The following is an 18,444-nucleotide window of genomic DNA, read 5'->3' as shown; positions in this document are numbered from 1 at the left end:
TTTTTTGTATGAATTTGGCCTCTTCTCAGCGAGCCAGGCAGCGCCCCATAATGGCCAGACACAACTGCTGCTTCGGACAGCGCGCGCTCCCCCACAGTCTCCCCGCTCAGCATCTTTAGCTCGTGGATGCCTTTAAGACTATCTGGAAGCATGAAAGTGTCCGCTGGTTGGATAGAGCGCGGTGATCACAGCAGCTCGCGCCGGGATCCGATGCCACTGAATTACCTCAGACTGAATTGGTCTGGCGCGAGACTTCTCGCGCCAAATTCTTTTTGCCTGAAAGGAACCGAGCCGCACAGGGGAGGCCCGGCGGGAGTCCTTCCCTTTCTATGCTGACCCCGGAGATGGGCCGGCGGCTGTTTCTGCTGCAGATGGCTCCGTGAAAGAAGATCCCTGCTGCTGCCGCCGCCGCCGCCTAACCCGTTTCCTTACTGCTGCCCACTCTAAGAAGGGCTCAGGCTCCATCGGCTCTCCGGGGAAGACAGGTAGGCAGGCGACGGACAGCTCAAGAGACCGAAGAGCGACAGAGACTCCCGTTCTCGCAGCGAGGAGAGCCCGGTTCGACTGGAAAGGAGAACGCGGGACCTTCCCCCACTTCCGGGGGTTTGGGCACTGGCAGCACCAACCACAGAGCGTGTTCTCCTTCGCCGGGCCGACTCTGCCCGCCTCGCAGCCCCCGCTGGAGCGTCTGAGGGAAGGAAGCGGGGGCAGCGTGTGACTAGCGCTGCAGAAAGAAGGGAGGAAGCGCGGTTAGAGGAAGCGGTGCGGGCACGGAGGGGGAAGTAGGACAAGCCCCGCCGCTAAAGCTGCGCGTGGGTCTCCTCCTTTGCTGGTCGCGCGTGCGTCGTGCGAGGGGGGGCGCTGGCGAGAGCAAGAGCTCAGCCCCGAGGAGAGACACACAGGAGGATGGTCCTCCCGCTGTGGCCGCTCGCTGGGACGGAGGGAGCCTGAGCTGCGGATAGAGAGGAGGAGACGCGGCCGGCAGCAGCAACAGCAGCGACTCTGGCTGGAAACCCGTGAGATGAGGCGGAGACCCGCCGCTGCTGTGCCCAGAGCGGCCCCGCGTTTCCGAAGGTAGCTTGCTGGAGTGGGGAGGCAGGACGTGACGGGGGCTCATCCCAGGTCCGTCTCGCCCGGGACGGGAAGAGGCATCCAGGATGCCGGTTCTCTGGCCAACGCAAGCGGGAGTAGGGATCCCCCCCCTTTTTAGCGAGAAATGCCGCGTGAGTGGAGCAGTTAGGCAGTGGTGGGTGAGACGTGATGCTTCGGGTTGATGATTCCTGGGCACTGAGTAGGGAAATAGGAATGTACTTTTTCGGTTTGGGGAGCACATTCGAAGCAGCCTAAGACGGGCTACACACAACACGAGTCTTGCGGCAGCGCCTTAAAAAGCGAGCAGGTTTCTAACGTGGCACGAGCTTTCCTGGACTAGCGGCCAATTCGTGCATTCTGAAGGGAGTGGGCTCTACAGCCCACGAAAGCTTATACTATACTGTTTGTCTTTAAGGTGTGTTTGCTGTGGCAGGCTCATGCACCTCGCACTCCAGAATTTAACACAGGTTAGTTTTCCCTTACCCTCCATAATGACTTAGCTGCACTTCACAGTCCAGCATGGCTTAAGTAAATGATTGGAGTCTCCCTCACTCCCATAGTAGTAGATCCTCCCCCAACTTCTGTAGTAGTAGTAGTAGTAGTAGTAATATAACTACTTTTTTAGCATAGGTAGCAGTTACTATGGATCAATTAATATGAAGTGCAAAGGTGGGATGGCCTGTATGTGGTGGTGCAGGAGGTTGAGAGGGTTGATCCACAGGTATAGAGGGTGGTGTGGTGGTGGTGGTGGGAAGACTTTCTTTATGTTACTGCATAGACACGTGGGATTTACTGTGTTGGCTTAGAAGGAGGAGTCTCTCATCCAGGTACAGGCATCTGGCTTTTTGAAAGAGGAGGCTTCAAGGAACCCGAGCATGATCTCCAGTTTTGTTAAGCTAGTGCCAAGGGACGACTCTGAATGATTCCAAATGGAAGTTTTTGGGAATAGGTTGGCCTTGCTTGTGATATGGGACGACAGAGCAACACAGCGCTGGAGAAATGCATGGGATGGGTCAGGTAAGGGCACCCACAACTTAATATTCCTCTTTTAGGATTCCTTCTTCAGCCCGCCAAGGGGTAGCAATTTCCAGTCTTATCCTGGGCCTGGAGCCTGGGCTGGAGTGGAGGCTCTAGAGGATTTGTGCTTTTAGTGGGCAACAGTGGGACTCTGTAATGCTTTCTCAGCTTTGTTATCCCTTTGTTTTCTGATGTAATTAAGCTAACAGATGGAGTCCCCAAGCTCAGTGCTTAGATCAGCCCTTCTAATTTCTTAGTCTCTATCTACAGTTCTTTCCCTGGTGGATTAGGATTTCCCCAGCTTGCATTTTCAAAATGGCACTAGTAGCGCCCCTTATTTGATTTTGGAGGAAGCAAAACATATGCCTTTCATCTTGGTTAGAAATGAGCACTAGCAAAAGAAAGCATTTTGGTTTCTTTTGGGCAACAATTTGTGGGGAGGAAATGAAACATTTTGCTGAAATGGAAACATTCTTGTGTCCCAGAGTGGTCTGGAACATGGAGATAAGTGAAACTGAAATACCCTTCCAAACAATCAATTTATGGCACAACAAGAAAAATAAAGTAGTTGCTTCTGTTGTGTCAGATTCTTTGACATCTTCCCTTAAGAAATTGCAATTGTGTTGCATTTCCCCAGTACTCTGAGAGCCATCTACTGTTCTTTGGAAGGGGCCAATCTTTCCCCCGGCTGGTGGGCTATTCTAAGTGATTATGAGTTCTAAGTGAAACCTGATTGTGTGAGAGTTGTGAGCACTTACTGGATAAAACATGTGAACTCACCCACCCTCAAACGTCTAATACATAGGTCTCAACTGGAACAGGCTTAAGGCAAAATAGAGAAATGCTGTTTGTCAGTGCCCCCTCCCCAAGCAAGTCTTCAGACTTTGCCCTGAGAACAGACAGTTCCACCTTGCCTACAGATTTCCTCTGTGCAAGCTATTTGCCCTGGAATCCACACCATCCAGTCTACGCTCCCTTTCACTAAGGCAGTCCTCTCTGCAGCAAGGCTATCCCACATCCATAATGGGTGGTTTGGATTTCTCAATATTGCCTTTGAATATGAATTCTGCAAAAGCAATATGTGAAACAGACATATTAAGTTGCCTGTATTTCATTTAAGCCCTTGCGAAATGGTCTAAGGAAATATTGTTAAAACAAAAATTTAGCAAAAACCCTAGCACCATAAAACCCACAGGATTTTAGTGAACTTGTTCAGCCTTTGCAAACCTAGTACCCTACAGATGTTTGGACTGCAACTCCCATCAGGCCCAGCTAGTCCAAAACATCTGGAGGGCACAAGGTTGGTGAAGGCTGGACTAGTTCATAATCCAGAACATAACAGTTTCTTAGCACCAAGTCAAAATAATAAATTATTTCTGCTTCCAGAATTCTCTCTAGAAGAGGTATCACAATTCCAGAGTTCTCTTTATTTTTTCCAAGGGTTTAATCCATCAGCCTAAGTGCCAAGATGTCAGGGTGTGTGTGAGAAAGGGGATAAGGAAGGAGCTCTTATCAATATCCAGCAAAGGATATTTATTAAGCAGAGTTCTTCAACCTTGGGTCACTAGATATTGTTGGACTTTGACTCCTGTGGTCCCCAGCCAGATTAGACAATGGTCAGGGATGATGGGAATTGTGATCCAATAACATTTGGGACCCACGGCCGAAGCAGGCTAATTTATAGTCTTTTTACTCTGCCCTGTAACAGAGTTCCCATTGTGGCTCACAAGAAGAAATAAAGCTATTTAAAATGAAATGACAGTAAAGTACAAACACGTTATTAAAATAATCAAGATTAAATCAAGACAGAAAAAAAGGCCTGGGTCTTTTGCAAGGCACAAAAGATGTTTTCCAGGCACTGAAATGATTTCTAGGTAGGTGCTATGTGAGCATTTCTGAGGAGGCCATTTCAAAGGCAGGGTGCCTGTACTGGGAATGTAGTCTTTCCAGTAGGCACTCACCAGCACTCACTTGATGGAGGGCACTTGGAGAAGGCTCTGAAGATGATCTCAAGGTATGGGTAGGTACATGTGGAGAGAAGCAGTCCTTTTGGTTCTCTGGTCTCAAGTCTTGAAGCCTTAAAGGTCAAAAATACCTTGAACTGGGCACAAAAATGGACTGTGAGCCCGTGAAGACGATGAAACACTGGTCTGATGTGCTCACATTGCCCAGTCCCAGTTAAGTCATTTTATAGCCATGTTATGAATTTTATGGGCCATTTTCAAAAATAGTACAATGCACTGCAGTTCTCCAACTATGAATGAAGCTACCTCTTAGCAGTGGGTGTCCTAGAGAGAAAAGCTCCATATTATAATTAAAGCTTAAGCTGCTAAAGCAACCAGCTGTTTGGTGCACAAGAAGAAAGATTCTTGTCTAAAGCAGGCTGTTGATAGCTATTCAAAAGGGATCCCAGTTATTTTAAATGGGCATTTGCTAGATATACTGCCATGTAGATGCGAAGAATGCTCTGAAGTAGTGGTACTGGAGAGTGTGGGACTGAGAGGGAAACCAGGAAGAACTGTGTAAGGCAGGTTGAAGCTGAGGAAGAAAAGATTTAAGACGCAGGCTGCTGGTTTTGATAGTAAAGCATTTGCATTGTTTAGGAGTGGAGTTTGGTATGAATGCAAATGATGCTTATTCCTCATAGAGGACAATCACTGTCCTAAATAATGTTTAGTAGCTATTCTTTAAATTTAGATGTATGACCTACCTAATCCAAAGGGCTGGGGGTGGGGGGTGGGGATGGGGTGGGGGGTTCCAGTATTGCAAAGTACAAAGAGAGTCCCCTAGGCCAAAAAACAGTCTAATGGCCATTCTAGATGTTACATGGGATACTATATGGTTCCCAGCCCCATTTACCCTTCATCATGAAAAGCAGGGGCTGGGGCCATTTACAGGTCATGGTAACAGGGAGGGGTAGTTAATGGTTTTCCCACCTGCTGATTCCCTCCAAGTATTTTCCCAGGCAATATGTAATCCCCCTCCTCCTCCAGCAAGGATTGCTTCTAGTTTTGGAGCCCAGCTAATGAGGGTGTATGGATTGGACAAGCAGCAATTTCAATGAGTACAGGAGGAGTGCAAGGAGGTACTTACTACCTGCTGATTCTCCCTGGCACATCTGTCCCTGAATTCTTTAATATATTGGCAAACATGGGGTTTCGGACCATATGGTTCCCAAGAATGCCTATTTCGGTCCCTTAAAAATAACTTTCTGATGTTACTTTTTTATTAGTCATGGTTTTTATTGGGAAAAGCTAGAAATTTAATTCACTAATAGGCAAAAACCCTTGCGGTTTAAGAACATACCTATAGCCCACAGATATTTCTATCAAACTTTAAAAAGCAGGGAAATTGGGCAGCTACAGTGAATGCACCAGGAGAGCAGGAGACCTGACCTCCTCTCTGAGATATTGGACTGCCCTACAAATGTGTCAAAATGCAAACACAGTTTGGGTTGGTCTTTCACAGTCCAATCCACTTCCTGTGTAGCTTGGAAGAATTTGGTAACATACCTCTGAGCATATGGTGAGTGGTGGCAACAACTGCCATCTCCAAAGATGGAGAATTATATTTTTGTATGTATGTTGGTGTTCTTACTTTGCTTCTTTCCCATGTTACTAATGTTTCTACAGAGAATCTAATCTAGAAAATTTTATTTCTCTCATTTTTCATCCTAGAAATCTGTGTCAAATTTATTTTTATTAATTTCAAAGCCTTTTTATTGGTCAATGTCATATGATGGTGAAGACAGCCTTTTGTGTTTCAAATTGGAGGTTATGTTCTATTTCTATTTTGGGTGCATTAACAGTTGAATCTGAAACTTCAGTTTGATGTAAAATCAGACTGATTACAATATGTTGCTCCTTCAGCAATGACTCTAGCTGTTGGAAAAAAGAGGATGCATGTTTTCAGCCTGCTATGTTTAAACCATTTCATTTAAGGCAAGGTGGGCACTGTCAATTAAAAACATAGAGCACACCTCGAATTTTGCTAGAATATATTTCACCTCCCACTGTTTTATCTTGTGCAAATTGAGACACTCCTGATGTCCACTGGAGACTATTCTGCAGAATAGTCGGTGCCATTATTCCACAATTATTTTTGGACTTTTTTTAGTGTAAATTTTGCAAAGTGTTTCTGTACTTCACATATTCACAGAAACAGAAACAAAAGAAAATGATTTCCTATAGGAAACGTCACTAAAATTGCAAAGTAAATCAGACATATTTAAAATGACCATCTGAACTATATAAACTGTCTTAATAATGTTGATTCTTCCCTGCTAAAACAAGATCAGCACAGCACGTCTTCTTACTATTATTTGGGCTGATTGCAGGTGTTGCCACCACTCACCATATGCTCAGAGGCATGTTACCAAATTCTTCCAAGCTACACAGCAAGTGTATTGGACTATGAAAGACCAACCCAAATTGTGTTTGCATTTTTATAAATGTGTAGGGCAGTACGATATCTCAGAGAGGAGGTCAGGTGTCCTGCTCCCCTGGTGCATTCACTGTAGCTGCCCAATTTCCTTGCTTTTTAAAGTTTGATAGAAATATCTGTGGGCTATTGATACATTCTTAAACTGCACGTTTTTTTTGCCTATTAGTGAATTTCTCTGCTTTTTAAACCGGGAGGTAAGAAATGGGATCCTGTGGGAGTTTGCTGAGAATGGATTGATCATTTGCATGCTTATTGAGTTCAGTGGGATTTACTCCCCTGCAATCATGCTTCGGATAGATGAAACTGACCACAGGGGATGGGGAGAGGAAAAGGAGGGAGAGGAGGAAGGGCAGAGGGATGGGAGCAGGCAGGAGGGGAAGGGGAGGAGAAGGACAGGTTTGATCATTTGCATGTTTATTGAGTTCAGTGGGATTTACTTCTGTGTAATCATGCTTAGGATAAGTAAAACTGACCGGGGGAGAGGGAGGGCTGGAGTGTGCAGGGGAGGAGGAAGAGGGGAGGGGAGGAGGAAGGGAGAGGAGAGGGGAAGGAGGGGAAAGGCAGGTCTGATGATTTTCATGCTTATTGGGTTCAATGGGATTTATTCCTACGCAATCATGGTTAGGATAGGTAAAACTGACCATGGGGCGGAGGGGGGAGGAGGAAGGGGAAGGAGCGGATTGGAGGGGGCAAAGGAAGGGGGAGGGGAGGGCAGGTTTGATCATTTGCATGCTTATAGAGTTCAGTGGCATTTGTGCAATCATGCTTAAGATAGGTAAAACTGACCATGGGGAGGAGGAGGGGAGTGGGGGAAGGGGAAGGGGAAGGAGAGGAGTTGAAAGGGAAGGAGGGGACTTGAAGGAGATGGGGATGGGGAGGGGGCAAAGAAAGGGGGAGGGAAGGGGCAAGAGGGAGGGGATAGGGAGAGGAGAAGGGAGGGTGGATTTGATCATTTGCATACTTTTTGAGTTCAATGGGATTTATTTCTGTGCAATCATATTTGAAAATGGAAATTGAGTGCCTTCAACTTGATCCCAACTTATGGCGACCCTATGAATAGGGTTTCCATGGTAAACGGTATTCAGAGGTGGTTTTACCATTGCCTGCCTCTGAGGCTGAGAGGCAGTGACTGGCCCAAGGTCACCCAGTGAGCTTCATGACTGTGTGGGGATTTGAACCCTGGTCTCCCAGGTCGTAGTCCAACACTGACCTGGGGGAGGAGCAGGGAGGGTAGGAGGAGGGGGAGGGGAGGAGATTGGGTGGGTGGGCACTGGGCAGAGGGGAAGCCCCTTACCTATCCAAAAGAAAAACATTGTGAACAGTATCATTGCTTTTCAGTGTTTCCCCCACCTTTTTATTCTACAGCAGGCACATGTAGCCTCCCACCCAAATTTAAACCAAAGCTGTCCCTGGCCACATCTACATCAGGCCTTTATTTCACTTTTGACAGTCGTGGCTTAGAGGATCCTGGGAAGTGTAGTTAGTGAAGGGTTCTGAGAGTTGCTAGGAGATGCCCTGTTCCCCTCACAGACCTTCAGTCAGAGTGGCTGACTGTTAAACCACTCTGGCCACTGAAGCTCTGTCAGTGGAATAGGAGTCTCCTCTCAGCACCCTTCACAAACTACATTTCCCAGGATTCTTTGGGGGAAGCCATGACTGTCTCACGTGATATCAAAGTCTGGTGTGGGTGTGGCCCCCTGATTAGGCAAGCCCAGCAGCTGTGAGTCTGGCTTTTAGAACACTGACAGTTGGTTCTTACTGAGCATGCCTGACACTATCATTGGGTTCAAGCCAAAATTTCTCAAATTAATGAAAAATCAGCGAGGCATTTTTTCAACTTTTAAACTGCAGATGATGAAGGTCAGAGTATGGGGCAAGGTCAGTAATAGGATTCCAGGTACTCTGTGAACATGGCTGATTTTTAATGAATTTCAACATATTATGAGAACACTGACAGAAAAAAGTCCAAAAGGGCTCTCGGGTTTTTTCCTCTCTTTTTAGATTTGAACTCTCGATTCTCTCTGACTGTTTTGTGTATCGCCATGAAAATTTACAGGGTTGTTAAGCAAGTGTTTCTGAGTTCAGGACTTTAAGTTTTGTAAGGTTTTGTTTTGAAATGAGCTTATGGGAAGCATCAGAATGGCATGGGGGCTATTTTCAATTTAACATTGCGGAATGTGAAAAATCCACGCTGGCTATAGTATATAGCTACTCTTGTGGCTGTATAATTCATGGACATCTCTGTATTGTGTGAACAGTAGTATTATAAGAGTCTGAGACACATCTCTGGCAAAATGCTGTGAAGTATCTCTGCTGTTCTGACTGTTCAAATTTGCATTACCATCTTATTCTTCACATGTTCCAAATATGTGCACCTGTGGCCATTTTCTCACTGTTTCACCTTGATTGCTTTTAGAATGGAATGGTGCTCATCTGGCTCCAAATCAAGAAATGTCCTTTCTTTCTCTAATCCCAGCCATTCCCAAGTCTCTGCTTCCCTGAGTACATCTCGTACAAAGTGACAAATGTATCATCAAATACATTCCTATCAATTCCTCTCCCCCTTATATGGCTTGTCTTCCTCCACCACCACCCCAGTTCCACTTTCCTGAATTCCTTATAAGGGACAATTCTCTAAATTATTCCTTCCACTACTGCCTGGCACCTCTTGTTCTAGGGTTGAGATACTTGCACCAACTAAAACAAAAACCTATTTTGTCTTAATTTTAAGGAAAGGGGAAATTATATTTAATCTCGTGTGCATTGTGGTCCCAAGAATCATAATTCACACAACAAAATGAGGGGACGCTTATAGCTTGGTTCCAAAGTATTCCACAGGCAAGATAGAAATAGCTACTTCAAGGACAGAGGTTGCTGGGAGTAATAAAGTGAATGCAGAATGCACCCTAAAACATCAAGGAAATGCTTTTAACAGTGGGCAGGAGTTAGCACAGGTGAGCATTGCCTTTACAAGTTTTATTCAGCAGAGGTAGGCTTATTCCAGGAATGTGAAAGTTTAAGTTGACTCTGCTGGGATTTGAACCTGCTAGTGCAGAGGATTAACTGACTTGTGCTGAACATGAAAAAAACCCATGGAAATTTCCTAGCAAGATTGGAGGCAACCCTACTCCTTAATTTTAAAATTTGTTGAATTCTAATTATTTATAATATCAAACAGTTTCCACCACATACTCCTTCCACTCATCCTTATCCTAACTAGTATATAAAAGGAATTATTATCAAGGCAGTATCTCAAGGGAGAGGGGCAACCTTGAACTTGGTGAAAAGGTTCCTTTTTCCTTAAAACTGTTTGGGGTTACCCTGATTGATAAATTCACTTGATAGGTGAATTTGGTCCAGTGATTTGCATACAGATTTTGCCAGATAGGATGGTGCCTGCAGTACTGCTAAGATGCGAGGTTTTGGGCTGATTTAACACAGGATTTCTAAGTTTGATCCCCCCCCTTTTTTTCTTAGTCAGGCAACAGCATTTTCAGCCAGCAATCCCAGCTAGCACTGTCCTGCCCCTATGGTTTTTCAGATATGCAAAGAATAAAACCGTGTCAGAACTCTAACTCTTGCCATTAAACCTTGCTATCTCCCCTGCCTGCAAGGCAGCAGCATTTCATTTCAAGAAACAAAGTTATCATTCAGTCAGGCCATTAACGCAAGCAGCAAAGCCACAGTTTGCTCACTTCTAACAGGATTTTTTTTTTTTTGCAAACCCAACAGCTTCTTGTCTGTGATAGTAGCGCCAATTGGAAAAAACATTTTAGGAGTGGAAAGGAGAGTATAGCTGCCTGGTTAGATGAACAGTATTGCCAGGAGGCCATGCTGATCTCTAGGATGCCTCTGTTCCAGTGATGTCTAATGTAAACCTTCCTTGGGCTCGAGCATGTCTGGAAACCACATAGTTTGACTCTGAAAACCTAGTCTCTAAATCCTCAGCATGAGGGACATGGATATAACTACTTAGTGACGAGGGAAGGGCACTATGTGTATGTTTTATTTATTTATTTATTTATTTGATAGATACCCACCCTTCCTCCCAGTAGGAGCCCAGGGCGGTATGTTTCAGAGGCAATGTTTCATTGCCAACAATTTTGGAATTGCAAAAAACCCCCAGTCTTAACTATCCCTTCAAAAGGGAGATGTAGGTTCTGCACTAGCCAGTGTTGCCACTGCAACAGACAAAAGAGGATTGGGGTAAATTGTTGTCAAGAATAGGGTGTCATGGCATGGTCTTGTTTGGCCCCAGAGCCTCTCCTGACCTTATGCAGCACAGTGATCGCAGCAGCAATGACTCTGGCATCTTGTACATATTTCCCATTTAACAATTTCCCATCTGCATTCATGCAGCATACAGCTGACCATTGATACAGTGAAAAGTGCATGTATGGGTTGCACATGGCTAATGAGTGTGTGTGTGTAAGCTATTCTTGCCTATGATACACTCAAGTTCTAGGACCTAACAGCAGCTTCTGGAATTGATTCAAAGTGAGCCTCCATTGAAATTAAGCACTGAAGCTGGTTCCTCTAGTCTTCCTTTGGCAGTGGCCCATAAAGATAGAAGGGGGCATGTATAGAATAGACTCATCCTGTTCTAGATTCCTGTGTGTCTTTGCAGAGCAAGAGTACTATTGCTTTAAAAAGATGGTAGCAAGGTTGGGAGCCTGCCCTTTGTAAACAGAGTTTCCTATGGAAATGGGTTAATATTCCACTTGACGGTCACAATCCATGTTTAAATTTATCCAAATTAGTGGGCTTTTCTGGTCCCATTCTCTGTCTTGCAGATATATATGTGTGTGCCTGTATGCTCGCATGCACGCACATGCACACACACACACACACACACACACACGTAGCAATGTGGGAATTGGTCCTGTCTGTCAGATGGGAAAGACTTTACATGATAGACCCTGCTTATATACACACTTGCCACAGTAAGCAACTCTTACAAATAGGGCCTGTGCCATACTTGCTGTTGTTTTCTGGGGGTGAGCCTTGGCTCAGATTAAGGCCTGCCGGTTCCTCAGCTTCGCAGGAAAGCAAAGTTAGAGGCAAAAGCATGGTCTAGCAGTCCAGTGGGTAGAATACTGGATGTTGATGGCTCTGAAAGATTCAGGATTTAAGTCTCACCTCATCACTGGGAGATTACTGGGGTGGTCTTGGAAGTCTGTTAACTTACAGGTTCAGTTCCCCACTGGCAAAATGGGCATGAAACTGACACAGATTGTTGAGAAGCTGAATCTGAACACAGATTATTGAGAAGCTGAATGAGATAATAAAAGAAATGTGGCTACCTGCCTTGCACCACCAGACTTAGATGGCCAATAAAGCTAAAATAATATCACTTAACCTTGTAAAAGAGCAATGGGCTCTACAGATAGAAGATACTGGGAGTTAATAAATCATCTTTTGTTGTTGAAAGGCACTCAGCATGCTTCTGGGAGATTTTGTGTGCAATGGAAGTAAATTTCTGTTTATCCATTTTAAAAAAATCCCTTTGACAAATGCTCTGGTTTAAATGTACAATCGGAAGATATTTGGAAATACAATGTAGTTTCATTTTTCTGAAAGGCATGTGCTATAGCAAGAAGTGTTCCAGTAATTGAAAGTTTGTTACTTAGTGAAGGGGAGATAACAGTGAGATTTGTACTGTATGTGCTCCAGATGCAGACTTGAGTCTTGGATGTGGTGATGTGTATGTTCTGGTGATGTATATATTCAAGTGTACAAAAGTGACTGGAGGTTTGGTTGAGTCTGTCTTGTCTTTTAGCCTGGTGTGTGCCTTCCTGTAGGCTTGCTGCAGTTATGACTCCCAAATGCTTCAGGACTTGATTGTTGGGTGGAAGAATTTGAATTGTGACTCTGGAGTAGGCTTGTGCCATGTGTGCCCTTGTGTTCCTCTCTGTGTGTACACAACATTGTGTGGGGTGTATGTGTGTCAGCTTGTCAGGAGCCCTTCTGTTCTCATTTCTTCAGCATCCTAAGTCTCCTAGAGGTTTTGTTATTGACAGTCATGTTTAGAGCCAGCCCCAAAGTCCTGAGTCACTGTATTGTTTCCATGGAAACAGACTTGTTCACTATAATCGGTTTTAGGGGTAGTGAAAATATAGTACAGATGCTGCTAGGAGCTGGGCCACTGCCAGAATCCTACTGGCAAAAGAGATGCAGGATTTCATAGTGTTGGGTGAAGGGCTCATACTTTATCCTCAACAGCAACTGCAAGCAGGTTATGTTTTGTGAAATCCTGCTTCTTGGTTCAGAGACTGGTATGGCTCTCTCTCTCTCTCTCTCTCTCTCTCTCTCTGTGTGTGTGTGTGTGTGTGTGTGTGAGAGAGAGAGAGAGAGAGAGAGAGAGAGAAGTCACACAGTTTCCAGATATGCATTGTAATAATGCTATTTCCATACCTTACTTGTTGCTATGAAAGTTTCCCTTTCTTTTTCTCAGGGTTGTTGTTGCCAGCAAGCCAAGGAGCAAAACAAGGTACCATGTATACGATTGTATTTACAATGCTGGGATGGGTGAGGAATAGTGAAACTAACCAGCCAGCCAGCATCAGGTGCCACAGTGTCTGTTGGGAATAGTGTGTGTGGATGTGTGTGAAGGGGAGAAAGCTAATTCCCAAGAGAGGGTATCTATTGTAGCAGTGAGAAAATTATATCTGAAATAATAAAGAAGTCAATACCAAGCTTCAGTAAAAAATCATGTGCTAATAATTATACTCACTTTCCCAGGCCAATGTTCACCATACATGGTGGGTTGAAGTGCCTTTCCTAGTAGGGATGCAGCCAGTGTAGGAATAAAGAAGGGAAGGAAGCAATGTAAATCTACCCAAAAAATTAATGAGAAATGTGAGCTAATGGGAAATGTGACATTAATCTAAAATACTGTGTGAGAGACAAAGTAGCCATCATCGCTAGGGCTTGGGTGGGACGTGAAAGGAGGGACTGACATAAAAATTATCTCAAACAAACCAGCCTGTCAGCAATATGGTTCTTTCATATGACTTCGATTTCAAAATATTGGCTATATAACCCGATGCTCCATGACATTAAGTGAAAACCTGTGAATATTTGAGTTAAGGGCAGCGGCTGATTTATAGGGCAGAACACCCCACCTACCCAGAGCTGAGTCACTCACACCAATCAGTGAGTAGGCTTGCTATGTTTTCCCATTCTACTTAGTTTGAGATGGACAGAGCCCAACTCTTAAGGTGGCAATGATGGAACTGTCTTGCTTCAGCACTTTTGCAGCTAGTAATGCCTATATGGGAAGCATTGATGTAGGTACTGCACATATTTGTATTTTGTTGCATGTACCCTCTCTGGGAAGGTGTGTTTTATAGTGCATGTATGCTACATATTTGAATATAGTAATCTCCATATGGGTTGAGAAGTATTTGTACTTCGTAGCTGGACCAATGCATGCTTCACACATTATTAGTCCTGCATTGTCTAACTTTAACCATTGTGTGGAAAACTAGAAATGAAGTGTTACTTTGAAATGGTTAAAATTGGGCCAGATTATGTGGATGCACAGTATAGCCAGTAACTAGCTATATGGAGAAATGCCTATAGAGTCTGGGTTTTTGGTGACAATTACACCACCTTGATAACAGGAGAAAAATAGAGACCAATTTTAAAATTATGTTGATAAGATTAAGAGAGGTTAATTGAGTAGAAATTAAAGAAGGATAACTATATTTCCTTAGGCTGCCCTGACAACCATTTGTCCCAGGCCATAGCTGAACTCACCCCTTAGTAGAGTTTGTGAAGTCCAATGCTGGGCTCTAGTGACTGATGCTGAAGTGTCTGTGTGACAGTGTTGCTTGCACTGAGAAGCAAAAGAACTTAGCATAGCCCATCCCTGGGTGAAACAACGTACTTAAAACACTTTCTTTAAGCATTAAATGCAGGAATCTGGCAGCTGAGGACTCCGCAAGCTTCTTTGTGTCTGAAATTGAAAAATGTTCAGTTGTGAGGGCATGGGCCATATTGATTCCTGTGATAAAGTGCAAAGTGGACAGTTCATTTGGCTGCAGCTGATTACTGTCCGTTGGCTGGGTTTCAGATTTGCTTTTGATACTGTTTAATGTGATATTAGGTGGATTTGCAGCTAGGTATGAACAATCATACCCAGCAAGTGCTTATTAATAGCTCTGCATCAACCTGGAGTGGAGTGCCAGGACTCTGTCTTAGATCCTGTCTTCAACATTTTTATAAATAACTTGGATGAGGCTGTAGAGGGAATGTTTATCAAATCTGCAGAAGACAAAAAGCTGGGTGGGATAGTTAACACCATAGAAAAGAGGTTCTTAAACTGGTTCGTGGACCACCAGTGGTCTGTGAGCTTCATTCATGTGGTCCATGGCATGTCCTCATTAAACATTCATATTGATTTTGAATTGCTTCTTTTTTTCTTATAATGTATTTTATTCTATTACAATATGAATTCTAAGGGATGCAAATTCTAATGCCTTAAAATACAATATGAGAAATAAAGGAAGCGATAAAAATACAATTAAACGTCATACAGCATCTAGCACAGTGCATTACAATTACTACAACAGGCAGAAAAAATAAGTTGCCTGCCAAGACCATCAGCAATTTTCAAGTGGTCCGTGGGGGAAAAGGTTTGGGAAGCACTGCCATGGAAGGTTCAAAATCAAGATTCAGAATGATCTTGACAGACTGAAACACTGGATAAAACCAACAAGATGAACGTCGGCAGAGACAAATGTAAAGCTCTGCATTTAGATACAAAGAAGCAAAGGTATAAATACAGGATGGGGGAATCTGGCCCTACACAGTACATATGAAAAATATTTAAAATGTCTTAGCTGATCACAAGTCGATCATGAGCCAGCAGTGTAATGCAGCTGCTAAAAATACAAACGCAATCTTAAAAGAAACCGTGTCCAGATCACAGGAAGTGATAGCTTTACTCTAGGCTATATCTGGCTGCATCTGGAACACTGTGCTTAGTTCTGGATAATGTCATGAGTCACTTAGCACCATCAGGCACAGACCTGGGATGGCACCCTCTGGAGGAAGATAAAGAGGCAGATGAGGAATGGGGAGGGGAGGCTGAGACACAGAGCAAAGCCTGTTTGGGGAAAGTCTGCCCTTGTCAGATGGTAATGCTAGAACAGGAGTCACGGCTGCTTCTTCCCTCCCTCTGGGGGAGGGAGCGACGTGGGAAGCTGGGAAGAGCTGGAGCTATGGTCTGGGATAGCTGAAAAGGATTCAGAGGAGAAAGTAGGTCCAATGATGTCACCCAGGGGTAGGCAGCCCCTTTGTCAGTGGGAACAGATGTATTTGCCCCAACGGAGTGCACACCTGTAAGCTAGACATGCTCGTAAGGCTAATTCATGTGAGCAGGCCATGTGCCACACCTCAACTATAAAGATTGCTGAGTGGGCATGAAAACTTGTTGGGACAATGTCACTTCTCCTGTATTGTTTTGAACATTGTGTCTTGATCTTGAATTCTGGACCTCCTGGTCTTGCTCCAAGCTCAGTTAATTCCTCCATCCCATTTATAGGAACTCTAGAACTGAGGGCATGTGCATGCTGCATAAGAACGTGCACTCAATGCTTGATGCAAGTGCCTTTTTGGGGTGCTGTACACATGATGTCATCCCTGTCGCACACTATTTGTCGATCTAAAGCCCATTCTGCTGGAATGGTTATAATCCATTTTGTGCCAATAATGTACTTCTCAAGTGCTTGCTGCATACATGAATACACAGAGAGTGTGTTTAATTTGTCTATGAATGAAATAGGCATAGTAGGAAGCAGTACAGTAACTTAGCTGCCTCTGTATACTGATATATATCCATATAACCCTCTGTATCAGTATATCAACATGCCAGTTTCCAGCACCTCTCTTTCAAAAGACTGTGAAAAATAAATTAAAAAAGAAAAAGAACTGTGGAAACGCCAGTTGTTTGTGTCTGTACACCTGTGTGTACAAACACAGTTACTACCTGCTGCTTTAGATGACATTATTGTGTGCACAATAGCAAACTGCTATGTGAAAAACAACTCCTGTGTGTTTCAAAGGCTACAAGTGTACACAGCCTGAGTTAACTCTTGCCTGCTGCTGCACCTGTATCGTCCTCTGCTTTAATAAAGGTATTTTCCTTATAAGTGCCTCTGCTGCTGTGCCTTGGGTGGGAGCTAGGACAGCTGCCATGTTTTAAGAAGGGCATTAACAACCCGGAGTGTGTCCAGAAGAGGGTGACCAGGATGGTGAAGGTTTGAAACCAAGTCCTATGAGGAATGGTTGAAAAAGCTGCATATGTTTAGCCTGGAGAAGAGGTGTTTTAAGAGGAGATGTGATAATTGTCTGCAAGTATTTAAAGAGCTGCCATGCAGAAGATGGGGCAGAGTTGTTCCTTGGTCCCTTCAGAGGACAAGACTAAAATTAATAGGTGAAAATTGCAGCAAATTATGCGTATTAGAAGAATTTCAGGGATTCAGCATTTGAAGAAATTACCTAATGGTAAGAGCTGTTTGTCAGTGGAATAGACTGCTTTGGGAGATGGTAGGATCTCCTTCACTGGAAGTAATTAAGCAGTGGTTGGATAGCCACCTGGCAGGGATGTTGTAGTTGCATCTTGCATTGCAGATCTTGCATTGAGCAGGGTTGGACTAGATGACCTCTGAGGTCCCTTACAAGTCTATGATTTTATGTCCCTGCTTAACATAGAGCTTTGTATGTGGACCAGCTTATATTTTTCTAGAAATCAAGCAGTGTTATATGCCAAGTGGTGTTTGAGGTAATGGCTGCCTTTGTCTTCACATGAATTGAGATGATCAACTGCCATGGCTGAACTACAGAGTTTTTGTACCTCGTTTTCCTGTTCTATACAGCAGGCGTGGCTAATCATTTTCAGCCTGAGGGCCGCAATGCCCCATTGCAAGCTCCCTCTAGGGCCACATGCCTTGGGATGTAGTTATGTGGTGTGGACACCCCACAATCTCATTCGCAGAAGCGGGCAGGTGCACACACACTCTCTCACACACAGAGGCACATGCAGGAAGGTGATCTTTCCTAGCAACTTATGCCCAAGAGGGTGGCACAGCGGAGTGGGGAACAAGTCTTCTTCACAGGAGGGTCATTCAGATTCCATATGGTGCACCTATTGGTGAAATCCCCTATCTGCCTAGGTACACTCCAGAACGTTTGGTCTAAATGCATTTCAAGCCTCGAAGAGGGGTGTGTGGGGAGTTATCAGAGCCCCTTGCCCCAAGAAACCTGCTGAGCCTCTGTATAGCTGCATGTTCTGTGGGCCTCATCAGCAGAAGTGGAGCAAAGGAGTGTGTCCAGAGCCAGCAGCAATGTGGGAAACAGACCTGTCCATCCACTGTGCTCTAATCTTAATTGCCCCATCCCTGTGGCTTTTTTACACCCCTCACCCCAGATATTCTAGTTTGGACCCAAAGAAGAGTGAAAATATGATTAGGCTACTATGTCTCTAGCACTGTTGTACAACAGTGTTGGAAATTTTGCAACTTTGCCAGTGTGGTGTAGTGGTTAAGGTGTTGGGCTACGACAGGTTTCGAATCCCCACACAGCCATGAAGCGCACTGGGTGACCTTGGGCCAGTTACTGCCTCTCAGCCTCATGATAACCCGTGTCGCCATAAGTCAGAATTGACTTGAAGGCAGTACAAGCCCAAGTCACTATAAGAGGCTCCAAGGACCAGGTTCAGATATTCACAAATAACAAGTCTGGCCTTGTGCAGGCTTCCTTTGGGGACTGACCAAGATGCATTTTTTAAGTGTATCTAACTGTAATCAGTATGGAGTGTTTCTTGCTAAACAATTAAGAGATTGACAGTCTCTCCTTACTCATAAATAGTTTTCTATGATTTCTTAC

At 44.4% G+C, this 18,444-nt stretch overlaps 1 protein-coding gene across 5 annotated transcripts in view; it reads left to right on the top strand.

Annotated features, from left to right (window-relative positions):
* The first annotated feature begins 220 nt into the window (after window positions 1-220).
* CHST1 (carbohydrate sulfotransferase 1) overlaps window positions 221-18,444 on the top strand; it is a 41,731-nt gene continuing 23,507 nt past the window's right edge. The window contains exons 1-3 of one of the 5 annotated variants that reach the window (XM_061613172.1): window positions 221-1,074; window positions 1,508-1,559; window positions 1,920-2,109. The gene's annotated coding sequence lies outside the window, so the exon portion shown is untranslated. Of the gene's footprint in view, window positions 1,075-1,507; window positions 1,560-1,898; window positions 2,110-13,029; window positions 13,043-18,444 lie in introns of those variants that run through there. The other 4 variants (XM_061613173.1, XM_061613171.1, XM_061613175.1 and 1 more) reach the window with 4 other exon arrangements.

The sequence above is a fragment of the Rhineura floridana genome, chromosome 2 (assembly GCF_030035675.1).
Source record: "Rhineura floridana isolate rRhiFlo1 chromosome 2, rRhiFlo1.hap2, whole genome shotgun sequence".
Classification (NCBI taxonomy): Eukaryota; Metazoa; Chordata; class Lepidosauria; order Squamata; family Rhineuridae; genus Rhineura; species Rhineura floridana.
Note: the sequence above shows the minus strand (reverse complement) of the source record. Positions and strands in the feature narration are given on the sequence as shown.